Source organism: Pinus tabuliformis, chromosome 9, assembly GCF_031772625.1.
Source record: "Pinus tabuliformis cultivar Carrire ecotype Pingquan chromosome 9, CPIR1, whole genome shotgun sequence".
NCBI lineage: Eukaryota > Viridiplantae > Streptophyta > Pinopsida > Pinales > Pinaceae > Pinus > Pinus tabuliformis.
In genome coordinates, this window is record NC_142307.1 from 1334388489 (window position 1) to 1334405611 (window position 17123).

Sequence of the window (17123 nt, forward strand, 5' to 3'; positions counted from 1 at the left end):
AGAAAGAGAGAGAGAGTTCACCATAAGCATGAATAATAATCTGATAAAACATTCAAATTGAAGATTATAGCACATTCACACTCAAACATTGAGATTGAAAGCCAAAATTATCGATAACTTGTTTATTGAAATTCTACTGTTGTTTGTGTTAGTCAAGGTTGTCATTGATGTCAACATGGCATTGTTGGAGATGGCATATATTCTTGTGATATATAACCCAAACCCTAGACTATGTTACCCTAACCCTAAAACTATGAAACCCTAAACCTAGCTTTACTAAACCCTAGCCTTGTTGGCAAACCCTAACCCTAGATCCAAAATACTTGTCTCTACCAAAAACCCTAAATCCTATGTGCATACCCTACAAAGGATCCCTACATTTGAAGCCCTAAAAAAACCCTAGACTACATGAAACCCTAGCTAATGCCCTAACCTAGAAACCCTAGCATATCTAATGAAATCCTAAATTCATATTTTTGTAAAACAAAGACCCGTGAATATTTAAAGAAGCAAAGAAAGTGCCCATAGCCTAGACATACCAAAGAAAAATTAATGAAGAACCCACATGCCAAATAAAATCCAAAGAGAGAAATTATTTATATAATAAATAATAACAATTATCAATCGACTTTATTATCATGGCTCTTCTAGTTTTTTTTTGAAAGGTCGACTCAAAAATTATTATCACGGCTCCTTCAAAACTCAGCTCCACGTTGGATTCATTACACGTCAGCCCCTCCACAAAGTTACGTCTCACATTAAACTCATATAAAAACATGTGCTTCAATTCAGATTAAGAGTGTCTTGCCAACAAAGAGAATATATAACGCAGAACTTGTTGCAGAGCATCACAAGACTCGAGTTATTCACCAGTGAAAAAAGCTCGGATTATTTGTTGGAGCTATCACAGAACAAGGATTGTTTGTTGGAGCTATCACAGAACTTGGATTGTTGACGAAGAAATAAGATTTGAAGTGTGAACTCGGACAAGATGACAATAAAAATTAGGTGAAAGAATAATTCAAGGACCCATGAGGCAACATGCAGAGATTGAAAAAAGTTTTCGCTGAGATATTTTCTGAGTAAGCAATATGGTTAAAGGTTGACGTGCTGAGCACATTTTTCAGGTATATCGTTGCCCAGATTGAGGTGAATCAACACTAAATTAACTGTGATATCCCTGCAGCCAAAGCATAGTTCGAATCCGCTTTTGGATATACGCTGGTAAATTCTTGAGAATTGTCTTATCAAGGACCATACTCGCGCCGTTGTGGAGCATCGAGCTATCTTGGCATTTGTCTTGGAATATTAGTATCACTAGTTAATTCGAGAAGATCAATTATGAATGCAAAAGATTGTCCCACAAAGCTACGTCTCACATTAAACTCATATAAAAACATGTGCTTCAATTCAGATTAAGAGTGCCTTGCTCAACGAAGAGAATATATAATGCAGAACATATTGCAGAGCATCATTAGACTTGAGTTATTCACCAGTGAAAAGCTCGGATTATTTGCTGGAGCTAACACAGAACTCAGATTGTTGACGAAGAAATAAGATCTGAAGTGTGAACTCGGTCAAGATGACAAGAAAAATTTGGTGAAAGAATAATTCAAGGACCCGTGAGGCAACATGTAGAGATTGAAAAACGTTTTCGCTGACATATTTTCTGAGTAAGCAATATGGTTAAAGGGTGACGTTCTGAACACATTTTTCAGGTATATCGTTGCCCAGATTGAGGCGAATCAACACTAAATTAACTGTGATATCCCTCCAGCCAAGAATAGTTCGAATCTGCTTTTGGATATACATCGGTAAATTCTTGAGAATTATCTTATCAAGAACCATACTCGCCTCTGTGAAGCATCGAGCTATTTTGGCATTTGTCTTGGAATATTAGTTTCGCTAGTTAATTCGAGAAGATCTATTATGAATGCATAAGATTGTCCCAGTTCAATGGAGCAGGTCCCATATCTCTGAATTGTTAATCTTGTGCACACAGAAATGAGGAGCAAGAAGTGTAATCTATGCTAGTAGTGTTTGGGTGGTGTAACTTCAGATATATTCGAATGCTTGTACTTTGACTGTGTTCGATTGAAGACCCCTTGTAGCTCAGACAGGTGGCAATCTTGTGTGAAGGCTCTAGAAGCTCAGACCTCTGCCTGTGAACTGTGATCACAACCAACATCCAGTGGAAGAAGTCCAGACCTCAGACTTGTAGCTTTACATTGCAGATTGGAGCTCTGACCTGTTGAAGACTTGTTGAAACTTGGACAGCAATTCATACTTCACCTCATCTCAGTCTCAAGCTCAGACTACATTGCAGACTTGTGCAAAGGAGCTCAAACCAGTGATAATTATCACTACAGCTAGGATACCACAGTTTCAGGATTGCAGAAATTACAGTCTCAGGGTTATAGCAACAGATTTCGGTGGTGAATATCTTTCAAGTTCTTAAACAACTACTTATGAATTAAAGCTCGAACCTGTAATCATTTTGAAACAGTGAGTGTGAACAGTGAAGCATTTGGACCCTTGAATAGTCAAGTATTTGGAACCTTGGATAGAGAAGCATTTGGTGTTTTTGACAGTGAAGTATTGTACTGTGAAGAATATTCATTGGAGATACTCTGGGAAGCATCTTGGTCGGTTATCTTGCAAGCATCCTTGAAGAGAATCCTTGGAGCCCTGCCTGTCAATTTGGAGTCAAACCTTGAAGTAGTTATTGAAGAATACCTGCAGAACTTGAAGGTCTTGGAGCTGTTTTGAAGACCATGATACACTAGCCATCATGAGGTGACCCTGGAGATCTTTGTTTTGGGTACAATGAAGAGCAGTGGTGACACCTTCATGTGAAGAACAAAGTTGTCATTGATGATGTGACGTGGAAACTAAGTGAAGGCATAGTTGATGATTGACAGGGCTTGTTGAGAAAGACATTGGGAGCCGTGAAGTATAACCAAATACATCTTGACGGAGTAAAGTAAGGGTTGGAGCCCAAGAGTTGGAGCCTCAAAAAGACAATATTGGTGCCTTGGAGGATACGGTTGGAGCCCTAGAGGATCAAAGTCCTCAAGAAACCAAGTCGGAGCCTGAACCAGATATAGGGTTGGAGCCCTTGAGGTTGCTGCCTCAAAATTGACAAGGGTGGAGCCTTGGAAGTCCAAGTCGGTGCTTGGAAAATACAGGTTGGAGCCTGGGAGATTGAAAATTGGTGTCTTCATCTAAGGTTGGAGCCCTACATATATTGTACTTGATTTATTGTAAAGAAGAAATTAATAAAAGCATTTATTCTTGTTCATTGTGTTCTAAAAATAAGTGATCTAACTAGTAAAAGTAACAATTGAAAAGTAATACTGATTCACCCCCCCCCTCTCAGTGTTTCCAACAATTTGTTAATTATGTTTGTTTATTTGGCCTTGGCAAATCCACTTCAAATGGCAAGTCACAAATGTCAAACACAAATGAGTGACGATAATGAGTTGATTCCACATTAAAAAGACTAAGACAAGAGTCTGAGAGAGCAACAGGGGTGTGAAAGTGCGTCGAGATAAAAGAAGTTGGGTTGTAAAACTAGAGAATGGGGCATGTGGGTTGTAAATGGGTTGCATAGGGCAGAATAGTCTTAGTGGGGGACACCCTCGGTTTTTATTTTAGGTCTTTAATTTTTTCTTTTGTGAAATCATAATCTATAGGCAATTGCACAGGATGATCTAGCATCCCCAAATTTTTTGAGGGATGCCAAAACCATACCATTGATGTCCCCAAAATCTACCCAATATGTTTAGAATATGACCAACAAGTCAATAGGTCCTTGATGAAGTCCCCAACCATTTTGGAATATTTCCTTAGCTTTTTATTTCAGTTTCTTTAAAACTTTATCTTAAAATCATGGGCAATTGTGAGGGATGGCCTGGTATCCCCAAAATGTACCTAATATGTTTACAGTGTGATCAACAAGTCCCCATGTCCTCAATAAACTTTTGTTAATTTTAGATAGCAATGGTATGTTTTATGCTTAAGACAATTTACTTCAATGTTCCATTAGCAGCCCAATGACAAATTCCAATTATATCCAATAACAATCACATTATATAAACATTGACAATAAATGCAGATAAAACATAAAATTATATGCAGAAGACAAGTCAAGACAAGAGAACACAAGGTGCGGCGGATGCCAGGGACAAACCCCAATGTGGTGAAACTCTTTGATCAAATACTTCTTATTATTCTTCAATAGTTCAGCAGAGAGAGAGAGTACAAATATCATAAATGTAAGCCCAAAACAGATCTGCCAAATCAGCAAACAAACCAGCGGTCAATGCAGCCCTAACCAGAAAGTCAACGGTGGTCAAAGATGCCCCAAAATGTCCTCCAATCAGCTCGGTCAACAGCAGTCCGATTAGGCCTTTGAGGAGAGTCAAAATCAGCCCAAAACAAGTCGGTCAAACCCAATCAAAGGAGAGAGGAGCACTGTTGTAATTTTCAGCAGTCAAATCTGAAGTCAACCTGAAGCCAACATTGGTCAACCTATCCCAAACTTCTCGATTTTTGTGCCAATAAATGCAGCCTAGAGAAATCGAACTTCTGGCCCAAAAATCAAGGTCAACATTGGTCAAATCACCCTAAGTCAACATTGGTCAACACCCTGAAAACTTCAACCTATTTTACACAAAAAAAACTTGGCCTCCTACCACACGTGCGAAGAAGAGCGAGAGACCTCCACACTGTACGAAACAATCAAGAGAGAAAAGATGGTGTGCTGAGATGATGTCCAAATGAGGAAAACGTCACCTCTATGTATACAATTCATTGAGGGTGAGGAGACCCATCTATTGGGCTTCATGAGCCTACATTTGACTCTGGTTGACCTTGACAATTTGTCCATAAGAAAAATAAATCTATAATTCCATTTATGCTCGTCAAAATGAGAAGATCTTTATATCAAAATTGTACCTCTCTGAAAGAGGAATCCAATGCGATAATGATCTCCGTCATATGAGTTGTCCTAAGGTGGAAGTTGGCCCTAGTTGCCAATTTTAACACTCCCTCTCAACTAGGGAGAATTCCACCTGCCAATCCATCATCATGCCAACCTGTCATCCTGAACCATCTCTGCCATCACTACCCTGCTCTACTCTGTTAAACCATGAAGTAATAATGAAGAAGTAGTGATCGAGAGTGAGTGTATATACCACTCTCCACCGACTAAAGTCAGTTATTGATCCCAAATCAAGTTGTTGAAGGTCAGGGTCATAGTGAGTACAACAATACACAATGCGTCCATCGGCAGTGCTATGGTCCCTAACCAGCTTTTCCCAACTCATAGGCTAGATGAGAGGTAATTCCCATGAGTCGAGGCATCAGAAAGAGAAGGTGAACCACTCATCCTGCTCATATGCCATTGGAGAAGGTGAACCACTCATCCTATGCATATGTCATTCGTAGGGGAAGGTCAACCACTCACCCTACATGTATGTGTCTGAGTAGGTGAAGGTGAACCACTCACCCTACACACATGTCAACCATAATGGTGTATCACATGGGAAGGTGAACCACTCACCCTGTATCTGGTGTACCACTAGGGGAAGGTGAACCACTCACCCTGTGTGGTCGCTCATAGCTAGCTCCAAGAAGTACCCCATGCCCCCACGAGCTCCCAAACCTTTGTGTCCAACTCATACGAGACCCTCATAAGAGGGTCGTTCCACAACTCCAAGTCTCTCTCGAAAAGTTAAGAATTTGACCCTCCCAACAGGGTTCATGAGAATGTTTGCAATTTGCTCATCTATCCTGATGTGTTGGAGCCTAACTGCTCACCTTGTACCATATCTCAAATAAAGTGGTACCTAATATCAATGTGCTTGGAGCGGTCATGGAACACGGGATTCTCTGATAGACGAATCCCACTTTGGTTGTCGCAGAAGATCACGGTGGTATCTAGCTCATAATCAAATAACTCATTGAAGAGATTCCTCAACCAAACTACTTCATAGTAGGCCATACTCGAAGCAATGTATCCGGCCTTGACAGTGCTTAGTGCAATCGATTTTTGCTGCCTACTCATCCAAGATATAGAAGCAAGCCCCAAAGAGAAGCAGCATCGAGACGTGCACTTATGATCCACCACACTGCCATTCCAATCAACGTTTGTATATCCATGTAGCCTCAAATCCCTAGCGGTGTATCTCAGTCCATCGTGGATTGTGCCCCAGAGATATCTCAAAAGATTCTTGGCAACAATCCAATGAATTCACATTGATGAGGCTTGACCATATATTAACTCAACGTATTCACAGCGAAGCATATGTCAGGACTAGAGTTGGCCAAAAACATCAGTGCCCCCACAAGTTGACGATACTCAGTAGGATTCGCCAATCCTGGTCCAGCAGCACTTCTACATATCTTCTTAAAGTTGAGTTCCATTGGAGTAGTCACAAACTTACAGTCCACCATCCCACATCTCTCAAGTAGCTTCACAATATATTTTCCCTGAGAAAGGAAAATCTCACCTGGCTTTTGCCAGACCTCCATCCCTAGGAAATAATGCATCAATCCTAGGTCCTTCATCTTGAACTCGAAAGCCAACTCCATCCACATAAAGGACCAGAATGAGAGGTTTGTCCTTTTCAACCTTGAAGTATAGGTTCGGGTCAACATTGCTTCTTGTAAATCCCAGTTTCATAAGATAGTTATCGATCCTCTCATACCAAGCCCTAGGGGCTTGCTTCAACCCATAGAGGGCTTTCTTCAACCTGCATACATGTGTCTTACGATCTTGAACCTCAAACCCCTCGGGTTGTTCCACATATACTTCTTCCTTAAGAGAACCATGCAAGAAGGCAGTTTTGATATCCATCTGATGAAGGTTCCACACTTGCGAGGCAGCAAGGGCTATGATCGAACAGATGGTGGTATATCGAGCAACTGGTGCAAATATCTCATCATAATCTATTCCTTCCTTTTGAGAGAAGCCTCGAGCTACAAATATGGCCTTGAATTTCTTAGCACTCCCATCAGCTCCATGTTTGATCTTGTAGAGCCCTTTAAAAGTGACCACAGACTTACCCTTGGGTCTAGGAACCACATCCCATACATCATTCTTTATAAGCGATTCATACTCTTCGTTCATCACATCCTTCCAAACCTGTTGCTTCACGACTTCTTCGAATGTACAAGGATCAGATTGTACAATGGTACTCATGGCAGCTAAGTACCCTTGGTACCTATTCGACTTCTTGCAATGTGTTTCTCAGCATCCTCAAAAGTATATTTAAGCCGCAAAGGCCTCTTTCTTGTAGTAAAGGTCTCACTAGGAGGTGGATCAATGGGATCCATCGGACCTTCAACGTCGAGCATCGGTTCATCGGACGGAGATTCATCCTGCTTTTCTGCATCAACATCATCATTGGCCTTCCTAGGAATAGAAAGGTCTCAAATCTTTCTAAGGGTAGAATCTTCATCGAAAGGGACATCATGACTTAATTCCACTTCCCTTTGACCATGCACATAGATTCTATATTCCTTTGAAGTTTCATTGTAGCCCACAAATGTTCCTTTCTTCCCAGATGCATCTAGTTTGTTTCTTTTCTCTTTCGGCACATGAAAGTATACGGGACAACCAAAAATTCTAAAATGAGAAACATCAGGTTTCTTATCGGTGAATACTTCTTCGGGTGTCTTGAAGTCCAAAGCTTGATGTGGGCATCGATTTTGGACATACACAGCGGTGTTAGCAACTTCAACCCGTAAGAACTTCAGAAGACCTTGATCATGAAGCATAGACTAGGTGCCTTCAATGACATTACGATTCTTCCTTTCCGCGACACCATTTTGTTCAGGAGTATATGCGGTGGTAGTCTCCCTCTAAATGCCAGCTTCTCTACAATAGTCTTTGAATTCGTTAGATTCATATTCGGTTCCATTATCGGTCCTCAAAATTTTGATCTTCTTCCTTGTTTGATTCTCGGCCAAGGCTTTGAAGGAGAGGAACCATTTGAATACTTCGTTCTTCTTTTTTAAGAAATAGATCCATGTCTTGCGAGAGAAGTCATCCACAAAAATAGCATAATATAAATATCCACCCAAAGATGTCACAAGCAACATACCTAATAGATTAGAATGGACCAATTGAAGAATATCAGTGGTTTGAGTTTCACTTGAGGGGAATACAGCTTCACATGCCTGACAAACACCTTCATGATTTAAGTTGAATTCTGGCATCCTTGTGACCATCATAGCTCCCAAAGACGAACCTTCCCATCGCAGAGATAGAAACCAAGTTCTTTTTCAAGTCAGGTACATATAGCACTGCTTGTAGGTCCAGGGTTTGACCTTGATTTAAGTGAAGAGTAACAGTCCCAATTCCTTTCACAGGATAAGTGGCATTATCCCCAAGTATAATCTCCATATTTGTCTTCTTTTCAACCAAGTTTGAGAGAGCTTCTTTGTACCGAGTGAAGTTCCTTGGGACCAGCATTGTTCCTTCTTTTAGAATGAGCGGAGAAGGCAATAGGATTGTTTCCATTTGAGGGCTTGTCTCTTTCCATCATCCTTATTTCTTCTTGAGTGCATCTGGCTAATAGTTCCTCAAATCTTGGAATCCTGTCATTATTGAGGATGGTAGTGTTGAACACATCCCATTCTTTTGTAAGGCCTCCAAGTGCAATAAGAGTGAGCTCCCTGTCACCAATGACTTCTCCAATAGACAGGAGATCATTCTTGATCTCGGTGATCCTCATGAAGTACGATTGGATGGATTCTCCTCTATCCATATCGATGTATTTCAACTTGTTCTTGAGAAAGAGAATTTGATTTGAATTGTTCACTTTGAACATCCCAACTAGCCTTTCGTACATCTCCTTAGATGTTTCCAAATCAGAAATATATGCAACCAATAATCTTCTTAGCTTTTACCTCACCTTTCTTGTACTTGGTTTGAGCAACAGCAGATGCATTTGAAGGAGGCTCTGCTATTCATCTTTTGACATAGTCCATGGCATCATTCTCTTCCAAAGTCAAATCCAAAGTCATCTTCCATGCATGATAGTCGGACTTGTCCTTTAGCTTGTCCTCAGATTTGAAGAAAGATGTAGTCGTCATTGGGACTAGTTCCAAGTCCTTGTCCAACAGCATTCTTTAGTGATAGATTTTCTTCAATCTTGCTTGGGCTTTGTCTTCACTTTAGCTCTGATACCATGTTAATTTTATATAACAATGGTATGCTCTATGCTTAAGACAATTTACTTCAATGTTCCTTTAGCAGCCCAATGACAAATTCCAATTACATCCAATAGCAATCACATTATATAAACATTGACAGCAAATGCAGATAGAACATAAAATCATATGCAAAAGACAAGCCAAGACCAGAGGACACAAGATGTGGCGGATGCCAGGGACAAACCCCAATGTGGGGAAACCCTTTGATCAATCTTCTTATTATTCTTCAATACTTCAGGAGAGAGACAGAGTACAAATATCATAAATGTAAGCCCTAAATAGATCTGCCAAATCAATAGACAAACCAGCAGTCAATGCAACCCTATCCAGAAAGACAATGATGGTCAAAGCTACCCAAAATGTCCTCCAATCAGCTCGGTCAACAAAGTCCAATTCGGCCTTCCAAGAGAGTCAAAATCAGCCCAAAAAAAGTCGGTCAAACCTAGTCAAAGGAGAAAAACATTGCTGTAATTTTCAGCAATGAAATCTAAAGTCAACATTGGTCAACCTATCCCAAACTTCTCGATTTTTGTGCCAATAAATGCGGCTTAGAGAAATCGAACTTCTGGCCCAAAAAATGAGGTCAACGCTGGTCAAATCACCCTAAGTCAACGCTTGTCAATGCCCTGTAAACTTTGACTTGTTTTACCCAGAAAAACTCAGCCTCCTACCACACGTGCAAAGAAGAGAGGGAGACTTCCAAGCTATACAAACCAATCAAGAGAGAGAAGATAATGATGTGATGAGATGATGTCCAAATGAGGAAAAGGTCACCTCTATTTATACAATTCGTTGAGCGTGAGGAGACCCATCTATTGAGCTTCATGAACCTACATTTGACTATGGCCAACCTTGACAATTTGTCCATACGAGAAATAAATTCATAATTTCCATTTTTGTTATCATAATGAGATGATCTTTATATCAAAATTGTACCTCCCTAAAAGAGGAATCCAATGCAATAACCATCTCCATCATATGAGTTGTCCTAAGGTGGAAGGTCGCCCTAGTTGTCAATTTTAACAACTTTAAAATCCCCAATCCCTTTGGAATGTTGCCTAGGCATCCCTAATTTCCCTTAATAATGGAACAACAAGTACAAGGGTTCTTCTTGTGGAGGGGTGGAACACATCGCCATGCAAGATAGATGTCAATATATAGGAATACATATAATCTACCCAATATGTTTACAGCGTGACCAACAAGTCCCCATGTCCTCAATAAACTTTAAAATCCCCAACCGATTTGGAATGTTTCCTAGGCATCCTTGATGGCCCTTAATAATGGAACAACAAGTACACGAGTTCTTTTGGGGGGGAACACATCCCCATGCAACATAAATGTCGATATATAAGAATACATATAAGTATGTGCATATCAATATAAAATTGAAACCATTAGACACAAAATATGCAGCATTCCTCATTTATAATGCACAGGTGCAAATAGCAAAAATACATCAAGCTAACAATTCTAAAATCCATCAAATTAAAATTCCAAGAGAACAGAAATAAACATTTAATCTCTAAAGGCCTCTAGATCTAGAGTCAAAAAATCATCATGCCATAATCAAATGTGTACATAGCTCATTTGAATTCTATCTCATTAGGCAGACTCACAAGAATTGAAGCCTCGAAAGTTTGCTTCTCTTGGTGAACAAGCTCAACCGTTGCCACCATTTGACATTTTAAATTAGTTGGCACCACTGGGATTTTGATTAGTTGAAATCATTGAGAAGAATATATGTTTTGATAAGTGGGTACCATAGAGAAACAAATTCTCCTTCTAGGTTTCAATCTTAGAACCATAATTCCCAACTCAAGGGGTGGAGAGAAATGGGCGTATGATCATGTTCCACGTATATTTTAAAATGCTAAAAAGTTATTTCGTGTGTGAAACATTAAAAAACCCCAAATTTCTATCTTCTATGTGAGGTCCATTAGGTTGGATTCAATCACCAAACATCCTAAAATAGAGGGTCCAACTTTAATGTTAAAGTATAAGCTAAAGAAAGTAAAATCTTAGAAGAGGTAGAACCGTAGATGCTATATTATAGTTAAATGCAATTCCGAAAGGGAGGTCAATTGGTGAACATGAACAGGTCAAAGGATGACAAATAGGATTAACTTTTTTATTGACCAACAATGAAGGTCATGTTCCACATATATGTTAAAATGCTAAAAAGTTTAGTGTGTTAAACATTAAAAAACCCCAAATTTCTATCTTTTGTGTGAGGTCCATTGGGTTTGATTCCATCCCCAAACATCCTAAAATAGAGCATCCAACTTTAATGTTAAAGTATACGTTAAAGAAAGTAAAATCTTAGAAGAGGTAGATGTTATATTATAGTTAAATGCAATTCCAAAATGGAGGTCAATTGGTGAACATGAACAAGTCAAAGGACGACAAATAGGATTAACTTTTTTATTGACCAACTATGAAGGTCATGTTCCACATATATGTTAAAATGCTAAGAAGTTATTTAGTGTGTTAAACATTAAAAAAAACCCCAAATTTCTATCTTGTGTGTGAGGTCCATTGGGTTTGAATCCATCACCAAACATCCTAAAATAGAGGGTCCAACTTTAATATTAAAGTATAAGTTAAAGAAAGTAAAATATAGAGGTAGATGTCAATTGGAAAACATGAACAGGTCAAACGATGACAAATAGGATTAACTTTTTATTGACCAACAATGAAGGGTATTTTCTAATTGTGTTTCTTCATGCCAGAAATAGTGAGTTGAACAAAGTTTGATATAAACTAGTTCAGGTAAACAATTTGGACTAATTTTGACTTGAACCGATTCACACACTTGATTTGAATCTGTTTAGCAAAAGAAAATAGTCATAAACAATTAGTTCAGTTCAAACTAGCCAGTTCTAATAACACATCCTCATCAACTTCTAGTCTAAAGTAGTAATTCTCTCTCTTCCTGCGTAGAGACATACCTATGTATATTCCTACTCTAGGTTTTACTTCTTGTGTTTAACACCTCATGCTCCTTATCTTTACTTGTTCTCCTTTATGCAGCTCAAGTTGCTTTTGACTTGTATACTTTAGTCCCCCCATTGACCTACTTTGGTAATGTGTGGACACTAATATAACTCCATTTCCTTTCATTTATATACCAATACTTACTTTCTTCATCCCTATGGGCACTGGCTCATATTCATATCATTGGTTGAATATAAATACGCAGCTCATGTCTTTATCTTGGATTACTTACTTGAATTCAATCAAATTTCACATATACAACAATGACTCCCCTTGATTTTGATTCTTTAAACATGCTTGTTTCCTTCCATCCTTTAGTCTCACTAGACTTGGGTTGAACGTATTCATGGTCAACTATTACAAAGTACTCAAGTTCAACTCAACTCTTACATATTGGGAAATTTTTCAAATTAATTCAAGTTCAACTTGTTTGTGCCTCTCAACTCTTTCAATGTTAGCCAACTAGTATTGACCTCCACAATATAGATATTTTGGCCATCAATGTTGCCCATCAAAGAACAAAGTGTCAATAAATATAACCACAATAAGTAAGTCAAATAAACCATCATATCAACATGTTGTGTATCCCCTCCATGTGTTCATCTCCTTGATTAAAGCCTTGGTTATAAGTTGTACAAACACGTTGCGCTTTCCCCTTGTTTAGGTCATATATTTCATTAACATTGAATTATGATCTTCTAACAACTCAAATTATCTTTCAAATTCAATCGCTATAGTTTTTGAATTTTGAAAACGAATAGAGGTCAATTCTATAAAACAATGACATGGAATGTCCCTTAATGTTGTACGAAATACCTTCACCCAAAATGCTTCTTCTTCAACCCATGGAGAACATAAATGGCTTCACAAATTTAAAAATGCCATTAGTAGACTTGATCTCCAACAAATAAAAGTGGGTTGTTTTCTCCTCTCCAAAATAGATTGCATCATTATTATCCTTTGGGAGTGTTGTTGGACTTCTTGTCCCCAACTCCATCTTCTCCTTGGTCTTCAAACTCCTCCCCGCTTCTATGATTAGGGGATCCAAAATTGATGATCCTCATGACTTCTACTTTTCCTTTGCCACTCTCCTCAAGTGGAGAGAAAAACCCTTTGATGCATGTGAATTACAACATCACGTCTAGAAAAGTAATTATCAACAAATCAAAATGAAGACTCCAAAGTTGAAACATGATCACCTGATTGAAATCTTGGAGGCTAAGATTCGGGAGGCTTGAATGTCAAGAGAGGGGGGAGAAAAGCACAAAATATTTTCTGATACACACATTGAATACATCATAACATATGAAAAGAAAGACAACTCTTTATTAAATGAGGAAAACATTTACAACTACATCATGATAGACGAATGTACTTTTCAAAGGTGATGCCCATTATTTATAGTATTTTTGGTGCCTTCTTGAGTTACATCATTCAGTACCATGGGTAAGTAACATGGGTGGATACCACTTTCCATATGGACCAATCCTCCCCCCTTAGGAAGCAATGGTCCCCATTGCGTCCAGTTCCCTCATTAGAAGCTTCTATTGAATATGAGTCAATGTAGAGAAGGGTTTTGTGTGGTAAACCCATAATTATGGATTTGTGGATGACCCATAACCAAGTGTTGTTGAAGATAAGGGCTTTGTTTGGTTAACCCATAACCATGGGTTTGTGGATGACCCATCACCAAATCTACAAAGTGCCAATGAAGGCAAGGGTTTTGTGGGATCAGAGCGGGTTTTTCCTATCCCTAATATTGCCTTTTGGGTGTGCATCTTGGTTATCGTCATGAGAGTGGGCATGGTGGGGTTACATTCAATTTCCATCACTACATTTATTCATTTATTGAATGCTTCATGTCACTGCTCTCTGGCCCTACAATGCGCTTGATAGACTCCCATAACCAGGTCCCTTGATCTAGTTACTTAAAACCCCCAATTCATTCGGCTTCCATCTCATCACATTTACTGCAACTCTGCCATCCAAATTTGGTCCTTTTCCCACCAATTTCCTAAGCTTTCCCATGGATACTCTTGAGCACATAATGGTTCTCTGCATTCAGGCCCTAGTTAGGGCGACTTCAGCATTCAAATCAAAGACAAAGCAAACCCAAATCAGCTCCCAAGCGTCAAGTTTCCTCATTAGAAGTTTCTCTTGAATATGAGTCAATGTAGAGAAGGGTTTTGTGTGGTAAACCCATAATCATGGGTTTGTGGATGACCCATAACCAAGTGTTGTTGAAGATAAGGGTTTTGTTTGGTTAACCCATAACCATGGGTTTGTCGACGACCCATAACCAAATGTGCGAAGTGCCAATGACGGCAAGGGTTTTGCAGAATCAAAGCGGGTTGTTCCTATCCCTCATATCACCTTTTGGGTGTGCATCTTGGTTATCTTCATCACTACATTTATTCATTTATTTAATGCTTCTTGTCACTGCCCTCTGGCCCGACATTGTGCTTGATAGACTCCCATGACCAGGCCCCCTAATCTAGTTTCTTAAAACCCCCAATTCATTTGGCTCCCATCTCATCATATTTATTGCAGCTCTGTCATCCAAATTTGGTCTTTTTCCCACCAATTTCCTAAGCCCGACCATGGGTACTCTTGAGCTCATCTGAATCCCCACCAAATTCATGGTTAAAAACAAGCATTAGTGCACATAATGGCTCTCTACATTCAAGCTCCAATTAGGGCGACTTCAGCATTCAAATCAAGGACAAAGCGAACACGAATCAGCTCCCAAGAGAATAACAGCAACAGCAATAGCTCAGCCCCTTCTCCTAGAGCAGCGAGCAGTCATAAGTGGTCGAGGAACTAAGACATTATCCCCGCTATTACCCACAGGTCTCTTCCAAGACACCTACAAGGTAAAGTCCCCCACATCTTGCAATGCCAACCCTACCCAGGAGTTCAATCCAGGGCGTTGCGTGAACATCAATCCCCATGTGAGCAATAGGGGAAGGTCGAAGGGGACGAGGGTGCTCTATCTGTCGTTCTCATATAGACAAGACCACCAAGAGCCCCCTCGAAGACTGAAATAGTGCAGAGGAGAGGTTGCTCCACTGCAGCCAGGCAGATGGTTCCACTCCACAAGAATGGATGTCAGAGAGAGCGCTCTGTGTCCGTTGCTTAATACCAGTATAGTGACTCAAAGAGTAACATGGATTCAATATACAACCATAAAGAGCATTACAAACTTAATAACCATGCAATTGTCAATGGTAAGAGCTTTGTTACTGAGAAGGTAGCAGGAGGCGATATTCCCAAGCCTTAATAAGGGTTTTGAGGAGGTGCTCAAGTCCAACGGATCCATCATAACCATATGATATTCATCAAAGTTATACATCAGCGTTGACTAATGGCGAAGGCCCATATACGCATTCTAGTAATAATGGAGAAGAGAAGACAATAAGCATAGTGTATGCTCAGATGAAGTCCTTTTGGAGTGATCACTGAATAGGAGATATGGACATTATTAGTGTATATGAAGCTATGTGATTAGACGTAAGGCATGCATTTTTGGAAATTAGGTCTGAGATCAAACAATCCACTGTGAGAAAGACCCTTTTAGCACTCAATCGCAAGGATTCTAACAAGTTACTCATGCCAAATACTATTCATGTCATTCATGTTGTTTCTAACGTGAGAAAAGATTATACTACTAAGCTAGAGTAGTCAGAGAAGCAGGTAAGGGAACTCAATATTGAGTTGGTTAATGAAGAACAATGTTGCCAGAAACTCACAAGAATAGTGGGGGAATTACTCCCAGAATCCAAGCCAACTAAAAGATCACCTCAAACAAGAAAAAATAGTGCAGACCAGACGAATATGCTTGAAACGCCCACAAATGCCCATTGACCAAGTCTCTCACTCTTTACTTCTGAGCAAGGTGGTTGTTGAGTTGGACAATAAGGAGCTTTTAGTGTGGGGGCCACATTCATTGTATGGAGCTTGGAAGGCATTCGGAGGAGATTGTCATAGCACACTACTATGATATCAAAAATTCCATGGAAGCTATCAATGACATGATGTACCAAAACATAAAATCACTTTTACGTAAGCAATCCACCAACCCTACAAAAGGTCTAATAAGTGGCAAGTTTGTTTGCGTTCAATATACTCACACTACCAATTGCTCGGAATATAATCAGGGAACTTTGTTGGTGCACAATTGGGATGTTGACGTCACTCTTGAACATCTAAGTGAAATATTTGAAAGATATGGTTGCGTGAAAGAGGTGAGGGGCTCGTTGCCTAGATCACATAAGTTTGTTGAATTTTACATGACGCGCGATTCAGAGAAAGTACAAATTATTTCCTAATACATATACTGAATACATCGCAACATATGAAAAGAAAGTAACTCTTTATTAAATAAGGAAAACCTTTACAACTACATCGTGGTGGACAAATTTGTCCTTTTGAAAAGTGAGGCCTCTTATTTATAGTATTTTCAATGCCTTCTTGAGTTACATCATTCAATACCATGGGTAAATGCCATGCGTGGATACCACTTTCCATTTGGATCATCACCAAATACCTTAACTATTCATATTTTCTGAAACACCAATTAGTGTCTCCTTAATCCTGATCAAATCCAAGTCATGTGCACACAAACTTCACTGATGAAACTAGACACCTAGCCCATTAGCGCCATTCACCTCCACAACTCCAAGCACCATTAACTCACCACATACATTGTTTGTCTTTAAACGTGTTTTAATCCTAGTCGTTATCTCAAGCCAGAATTAAAATCCTCTCCATTGTTAGACTTACTAGCCTAAATCCATCTTAACTTTGGATCTACCAAACGCCGAGAGGGATCAAATATCTTGATATGCAAACCTCTTTTAAAGTGAAAAGAGATTTGATCCCTCGACGCTTGGTAGATCAGG

At 39.4% G+C, this 17123-nt stretch overlaps 1 protein-coding gene across 1 annotated transcript in view; it reads right to left on the reverse strand.

The window, feature by feature from the left end:
- Positions 1-17123, reverse strand: part of LOC149153445 (transcription factor MYB3R-1-like) — a 130768-nt gene that overhangs the window by 89960 nt on the left and 23685 nt on the right. The window lies entirely within an intron of this gene.